The following is a 7500-nucleotide window of genomic DNA, read 5'->3' on the forward strand; positions in this document are numbered from 1 at the left end:
AGTCACCTTGAAAATTGTTGTGCTCTTATTTTGTAATTTGAGTGGGACAAGCGGTAGAAAATGGGTGGATTTTGTGCGTGGCAATCACTCCAATGTGCAATTGCACAGGCGTGCATCAGTGGCCAAGTGTCTTATGTGCATGTGTTAGTTGCAGGCGAGAAAGAACGAGCGGGTGCTGTTGATACGAAACCGTTGGTTTGGGTCTGGTTTGAAGATGACTAGTTTTGCTAGATAAAAATAGATTTACCAATGTTTATAGTCGACGATAAAGAGTCTCGCTCAATAAAGTGATCGATCATGTCCTCCTAAAAGCGCCAGACGTTACAATAATAAAACTGTTTTCTCTGTGGTCGTCAATTACCTTGAAAATAGTTGTGCTCTTATTTTGTAATTTGAGAGGGACAAGCGGTAGAAAATGGATGAATTTTGTGTGTGGCAATTGCACAGGCGTGCATCAGTGGCCAAGTGTCTTATGTGCATGTGTTGGTTGCAGGCGAGAAAGAGCGAGCGGGTGTTGTTGATATGACAACGTAGGTTTTGGTCCGGTTTGTACGGCAGAAGATGACTAGTTTTTCTGGATAGAAATGACTTTACCGATGTTTCTGGTCATGCGTTTACGGCCGACTATAAAGCGTCTCGACAAACGTTACAATAATAAAACTTTTTTCTCTGTTGTGGCCACGTGTCGTCAGTTACCTTGAAAATTGTTGTGCTCTTATTTTGTAATTTGAGAGGGCCAAGCGGTAGAAAATGGGTGGATTTTGTGCGTGGCAATCGCTCTAATGTGCCATCGCACAGGTATGCATCAGTGGCAAAGTGTCTTATGTGCATGTGTTGGTTGCAGGCGAGAAAGAGCGAGCGGGTGCTGTTGATACGAAACCGTTGGTTTTGGTCTGGTTTGAAGATGACTAGTTTTGCTAGATAGAAATAGTTTTACCAATGTTTAAAGCCGACGATAAAGAGTCTCGCTCAATAAAGTGATCAATCACGTCCTCCTAAAAGCGACAGGCGTTACAATAATAAAACTGTTTTCTCTGTAGTCGTCAACTACCTTGAAAATTGTTGTGCTCTTATTTTGTAATTTGAGAGGGACAAGCGGTAAAAAAATGGATGGATTTTGTGCGTGGCAATTGCACAGGCTTGCATCAGTGGCCAAGTGTCTTATGTGCATGGGTTGGTTGCAGGCGAGAAAGGGCGAGCGGGTGTTGTTGATATGACAACGTTGGTTTTGGTCCGGTTTGTACGGCAGAAGATGACTAGTTTTGCTGGATAGAAATTTCTTTAGCGATGTTTCTGGTCATGCGTTTACGGCTGATTATGAAGCGTCTCGACAAACGTTACAGTAATAAGACTATTTTCTCTGTTGTGGACGCTTGTCGTCAGTTATATTAAAATTCTTGTGCTCTTATTTTGTAATTTGAGAGGGACAAGCGGTAGAAAATGGGTGGATTTTGTGCGTGGCAATCGCTCTAATGTGCCATCGCACAGGCATGCATCAGTGGCAAAGTGTCTTATGTGCACGTGTTGGTTGCAGGCGAGAAAGAGCGAGCGGGTGTTGTTGATACGAAACCGTTGGTTTTGGTATGGTTTGAAGATGACTAGTTTTGCTAGATAAAAACAGATTTACCAATGTTTATAGCCGACGATAAAGAGTCTCGCTCAATATAGTGATCGATCATGTCCACCTGAAAGCGACAGACGTTACAATAATAAAACAGTTTTCTCTGTAGTCGTCAATTACCTTGAAAATTGTTGTGCTCTTATTTTGTAATTTGAGAGGGACAAGCGGTAAAAAAATGGATGGATTTTATACGTGGCAATTGCAAAGGCGTGCATCAGTGGCCAAGTGTCTTATGTGCATGTGTTGGTTGCAGGCGAGAAAGAGCGAGCGGGTGTTGTTGATATGAAGTCGTTGGTTTTGGTCTGGTTTGAAGATGACTAGTTTTGCTAGATAGAAATAGTTTTACCAATGTTTAAAGCTGACGATAAAGAGTCTCGCTCAATATAGTGATCGATCATGTCCACCTGAAAGCGACAGACGTTACAATAATAAAACTGTTTTCTCTGTAGTCGTCAATTACCTTGAAAATTGTTGTGCTCTTATTTTGTAATTTGAGAGGGACAAGCGGTAGAAAATGGATTAATTTTGTGCGTGGCAATTGCACAGGCGTGCATCAGTGGCCAAGTGTCTTATGTGCATGTGTTGGTTGCAGGCGAGAAAGGGCGAGCGGGTGTTGTTGATATGAAGTCGTTGGTTTTGGTCTGGTTTGAAGATGACTAGTAGGAAATGGATGGATTCTGTGCGTCGCAATCGCACAAATAGGCGATTGCACCTTGGAGGGAGCGTTGTTTGTCAGTTATTTTCCTGTGTCATGTTTGCGATCCAGCGATTAGCCTCCCCGCTCACCTTTAAACCCTCCTTTCCCCGGAGCTCAGTCAGCTTCACGCTGCGCGGTGAACGTGCCGGAGGATTGGCCTAAGCGGCATTAAGAGCTTTTCCCCAAGCTGTTTCTTCCTGGCTGGCCGGCGTCCATCAGCAGTGGACTCGGGCTAACCCCCGCTCCCGACTCATGATCTCAGAACCGGGCCAACTTGTCCATTTAGCCTCCAAGATCCAAATAACGAGAACTAAATAGCGCGTGCAAAGTATAACAATGTGTGTACTAGGGTTGTACTGGTACTAGAATAGTAATGAATCAAAAACGATACTATACCGCTTCCCCATATTATTATTATCATAATCGTCGTGACATTGCTGGTTTCACCAGCAGCGGAGCATGTTCGGCAGCGAACACACACAGAGTACTTACAAACATACACAGTGTGTATACAGAAAAGAGAGAATGGATGCATTTTGGTGTAAAAAGTCAAGATAAAGGTGAAGTGATAACACTAAAACATCCTCAGGAAGAGCTGCTTTAATACAACATCCTTATACTTCTAAAAAAATACTAATCCTTGACACCCCTGGGTTAGAGTTTTAGAGTTAGGGTTAGGGGGTTAGAGAGTTAGGGTTAGTTTTAGGGGTTAGGGCAGCGGGTTAGGGAGTTAGGGTTAGGGTTAATCCTGAATCTGTTGTGGCCACCGGTTAAGGTTAGGGTTAGAGGGTTAGGTTTAGGTGTTGGGGGTTTTCTGTGACCGGCTGTTTTACGACCTTTTCTTTGAACCTAGCTTTTCTTTGAACTGGTCTGTAACCAAAGGCGACGGCTGTTGATGACCCCCGTCCCTTGGAAACAGCCGTTGCCATGCACTCAGGGGAAAGTCCAAATAAAAGAGGAGGCGTGCAATTTTCCGCCAGAGCGTGGTGAGACTGTAGTGAAGTGAAGTGAATTTGATTTATATAGCGCTTTTCTCAAGTGACACCCAATATCTAAGTTCCATTTAAACCAGAACATGCAAACTCCACACAGAAAGACTCCCGAGCCTGGATTTGAACCCAGGACTTGGCCCTAGTGTGAATATTGTCCGTCTATCTGTGTTGGCCCTGCGATGAGGTGGCGACTTGTCCAGGGTGTACCCCGCCTTCTGCCCGATTGTAGCTGAGATAGGCGCCAGCGCCCCCCGCGGTAGAATAATAAGCGGTAGAAAACGGATGGATTTTGGACGGCGTGGCGCAGTGGGAGAGTGGCCGTGCGCAACCCGAGGGTCCATGGTTCAAATCCCACCTAGAACCAACTTCGTCACGTCCGTTGTGTCCTGAGCAAGACACTTCACCCTTGCTCCTGATGGGTGCTGGTTGGCGCCTTGCGTGGCAGCTCCCTCCATCAGTGTGTGAATGTGTGTGTGAATGGGTGAATGTGGAAGTAGTGTCAAAGCGCTTTGAGTTACCTTGAAGGTAGAAAAACGCTATGCAAATACAACCTATATTAAACCAGTGTGGGTGGCACTGGGAGCGGGTGGGTAAAGTGTCCTGCCCAAGGACACAATGGCCGAAACTAGGATGGCCCAAGCGGGAATCGAACCTGCAACCCTCAAGTTGCTGACACGGCCACTCTACCAACCGAGCTATGCCGCCCCTGACAAGAGTACAACCCAAATGTCGCTCCTCAATTGAGCCAAATTTAATTTTGTCTCTGCTTAATTCCTTGCTTCTTGTCTTGTTTAATAGATTGTCATTGGTGTTCCTACAAATGTTTGTAGGAACACTCTCCATGCCTAAGTGCTGGATTTTATACAGCGATTAGGACACCTGATTCTCATCCTTTGGATGGTGTGGACAAATACTTTTGGCAATATGTGCTCCAATCGCTCCCCTGCAAGGACTGGACCAGGACTGAAGTCCCGCAGAGGCCAGCGAGTGTTTGGACAGCTGAAAAGCTCGCTGAGGTCTCCTAATGAGCTCTCCTGCAGCGGCGCCGCTAAAGGGAAGTGACAAACGCGCGTGCATCCGAGACCGAGGTCCCAGGCGTGTCCTGGTTCCTCGGTCAGATGTGCCGCCGCTGGGTCACCAGACTATGCAATCCCGCCATGGAAACAGGAAGCGAGGACGGAAAGTAGATCGACCTCATCGACTGTGGAAATGACTTTGGATGTATTGTAATATTGTCAACAGTTTATATTGTGGATATTAATAATAATCTGCGATGAGGTGGCGACTTGTCCAGGGTGTACGCCGCCTTCCGCCCGATTGTAGCTGAGATAGGCGCCAGCGCCCCCCACGACCCCAAAAGGGAATAAGCGGTAGAAAATGGATGGATATCAATAATAATAGTCAATCATCCTCCATGTCTACTAGTAATTATTCATTCTTTGACATTTGCCATCAACCCTTTGCTTTTTTTTAAAAAAAAATTTAATTTCCCCTCCACCGTTTTCTGAATAAGGATGCAAGATAATAAAAAAAGCTGATCGAAAAAGAAAGTTTATAATTGTCAAAACAAAACATAAATATTGTCGTGAAAGATTAAAACAAATTAGAGTAAATAAAGCAACAATGATGTTGGAAATAGTGAAGTGAATTATGTTTATATAGCGCTTTTCTCTAGTGACTCAAAGCGCTTTACAAAGTGACACCCAATATCTAATTTTTACATTTAAACCAGTGTGGCTGGCACTGGGAGCAGGTGGGTAAAGTGCCTTGCCCAAGGACACAACGGCAGTGACTAGGATGGCAGAAGCGGGAATCGAACCTGCAACCCTCAAGTTGCTGGCACGGCCGCTCTACCAACCGAGCTATACTAGGGTCGTACTAGTATAGTTACGTGATACAAACTAATCAAGCGATCAATGTTTATTTATATAACCCTAAGTAACGAGCGTCTCAAAGGGCTGCACAAGCCACGACGACACCCTTGGTTCAGAGCCCACTTCAGGGCAAGGAAAAACTCAATCCAGTTGGATAAACAATGACAACCCCCCCGGTGACCGGTGCAATGGACGTCAGTGGTTCCAGCATAATAACGAATCATATTCAGTACTATACCGCCTCTTAAAAAGTCCCGTGTCCCGGGAAGTAAAAACTCAACCCAGTGGGATAACAATGAGAAACCTTGGAGAGGACCCCACATCAAGGAAAAACCCTGGAATATGTCAATAAATACTGGATGAAACATTTGTGCGGAAAAATATTGTTGTTAAAGATTAAAACAAATTAGAGTAAATAAAGCAACAATAATGTTTTAAATAGGGTCGTACTAGTATAGTTACGTGATACAAACTAATCAAGCGATCAATGTTTATTTATATAGCCCTAAGCAACGAGCGTCTCAAAGGGCTACACAAGCCACAACGACATCCTTGGTTCAGAGCCCACTTCAGGGCAAGGAAAAACTCAATCCAGTTGGATAAACAATGACAATGACCGGTGCAATGGACGTCAGTGGATCTAGCATAATAACGAATCATATTCAGTACTATACCGCCTCTTAAAAAGTCCCGGGAAGTAAAAAATTAGAAACCTTGGAGAGGACCGCAGATGTGGGAACCCCACATCAAGGAAGAACCCTGGAATATGTCAATAAATACTGGATGAAACATCAGGGCAAGGAAAAACTCAACCCTGTTGGATAACAATGAGAAACCTTGGAGAGGACCGCAGAGGTGACCGGTGCAATGGACATCAGTGGATCTAGCATAATAACGAATCATATTCCGTACTATACCGCCTCTTAAAAAGTCCCGGGAAGTAAAAACTCAACCCAGTGGTATAACAATGAGAAACCTTGGAGAGGACCCCACATCAAGGAAAAACCCTGGAATATGTCACTAAATACTGGATGAAACATTTGCGCGGAAAAATATTGTTGTTAAAGATTAAAACAAATTAGAGTAAATAAAGCAACAATAATGTTTTAAATAGGGTCGTACTAGTATAGTTACGTGATACCAACTAATCAATCAATCAATGTTTATTTATATAGCCCTAAGTAACGAGCGTCTCAAAGGGCTGCACAAGCCACAACGACATCCTTGGTTCGGAGCCCACATCAGGGCAAGGAAAAACTCAACCCTGTTGGATAACAATGACAACCCCCCCGGTGACCGGTGCAATGGACGTCAGTGGATCTAGCATAATAACGAATCATATTCAGTACTATACCACCTCTTAAAAAGTGCCGGGAAGTAAAAACTCAACCCAGTGGGATAACAATGAGAAACCTTGGAGAGGACCCCACATCAGGAAAACCCTGGAATATGTCAATAAATACTGGATGAAACATTTGTGCGGAAAAATATTGTTGTTAAAGATTAAAACAAATTAGAGTAAATAAAGCAACAATAATCTTTTAAATAGGGTCGTATTAGTATAGTTACGTGATACTAACTAATCAATCAATCAATGTTTATTTATATAGCCCAAAGTAACGAGCGTCTCAAAGGGCTGCACAAGCCACGACGACATCCTTGGTTCGGAGCCCACATCAGGGCAAGGAAAAACTCAACCCAGTTGGATAACAATGACAACCCCCCCGGTGACCGGTGCAATGGACGTCAGTGGTTCCAGCATAATAACGAATCATATTCAGTACTATACCGCCTCTTAAAAAGTCCCGGGAAGTAAAAACTCAACCCAGTGGGATAACAATGAGAAACCTTGGAGAGGACCCCACATCAAGAAAACCCTGGAATATGTCACTAAATACTGGATGAAACATTTGTGCGGAAACAATTCACAAATAGTGGATTTAAAAGTCAGGCAGAGATGAAGGAAAAATGAAAAATGACTAAGCAGAGAAGAGTTAAAAAAAAGTGACAGGATATTTATTTTCGTGTTACCTAACTGATAAAATGACTGAGTCGTTACTATTTAATAATTTAGGACTCACTACACAATATTAGCAGAATTTTCCATAAATAAGACTGGTTGGGAATAAAAATGTCAAGTTGATGAGTTCAAGTCTTTATGAGATGTGTCTTTTATCATTCTCCTCGCGGAGGGGATGTCGTCTCCAATATTTGTCCGCGTCCTTCGTGTTTTTGAAGAGACGACGGAGGAACGTGTCCGTTGTTTTTTCAAACTTACCTTTCAAAAGGCTGCGATGATTGACAGCTTCTATCAGT

The 7500-nt window shown here is 43.7% G+C and overlaps 1 protein-coding gene across 1 annotated transcript in view; it reads left to right on the top strand.

Moving 5' to 3' along the window:
* The window catches only part of LOC133540096 (thrombospondin type-1 domain-containing protein 7A-like), a 183569-nt gene that overhangs the window by 68436 nt on the left and 107633 nt on the right, over positions 1-7500 (top strand). The gene's annotated exons all lie outside the window — the stretch shown is intronic.

This window comes from Nerophis ophidion, linkage group LG21 (assembly GCF_033978795.1).
Source record: "Nerophis ophidion isolate RoL-2023_Sa linkage group LG21, RoL_Noph_v1.0, whole genome shotgun sequence".
Taxonomy (NCBI): Eukaryota; Metazoa; Chordata; class Actinopteri; order Syngnathiformes; family Syngnathidae; genus Nerophis; species Nerophis ophidion.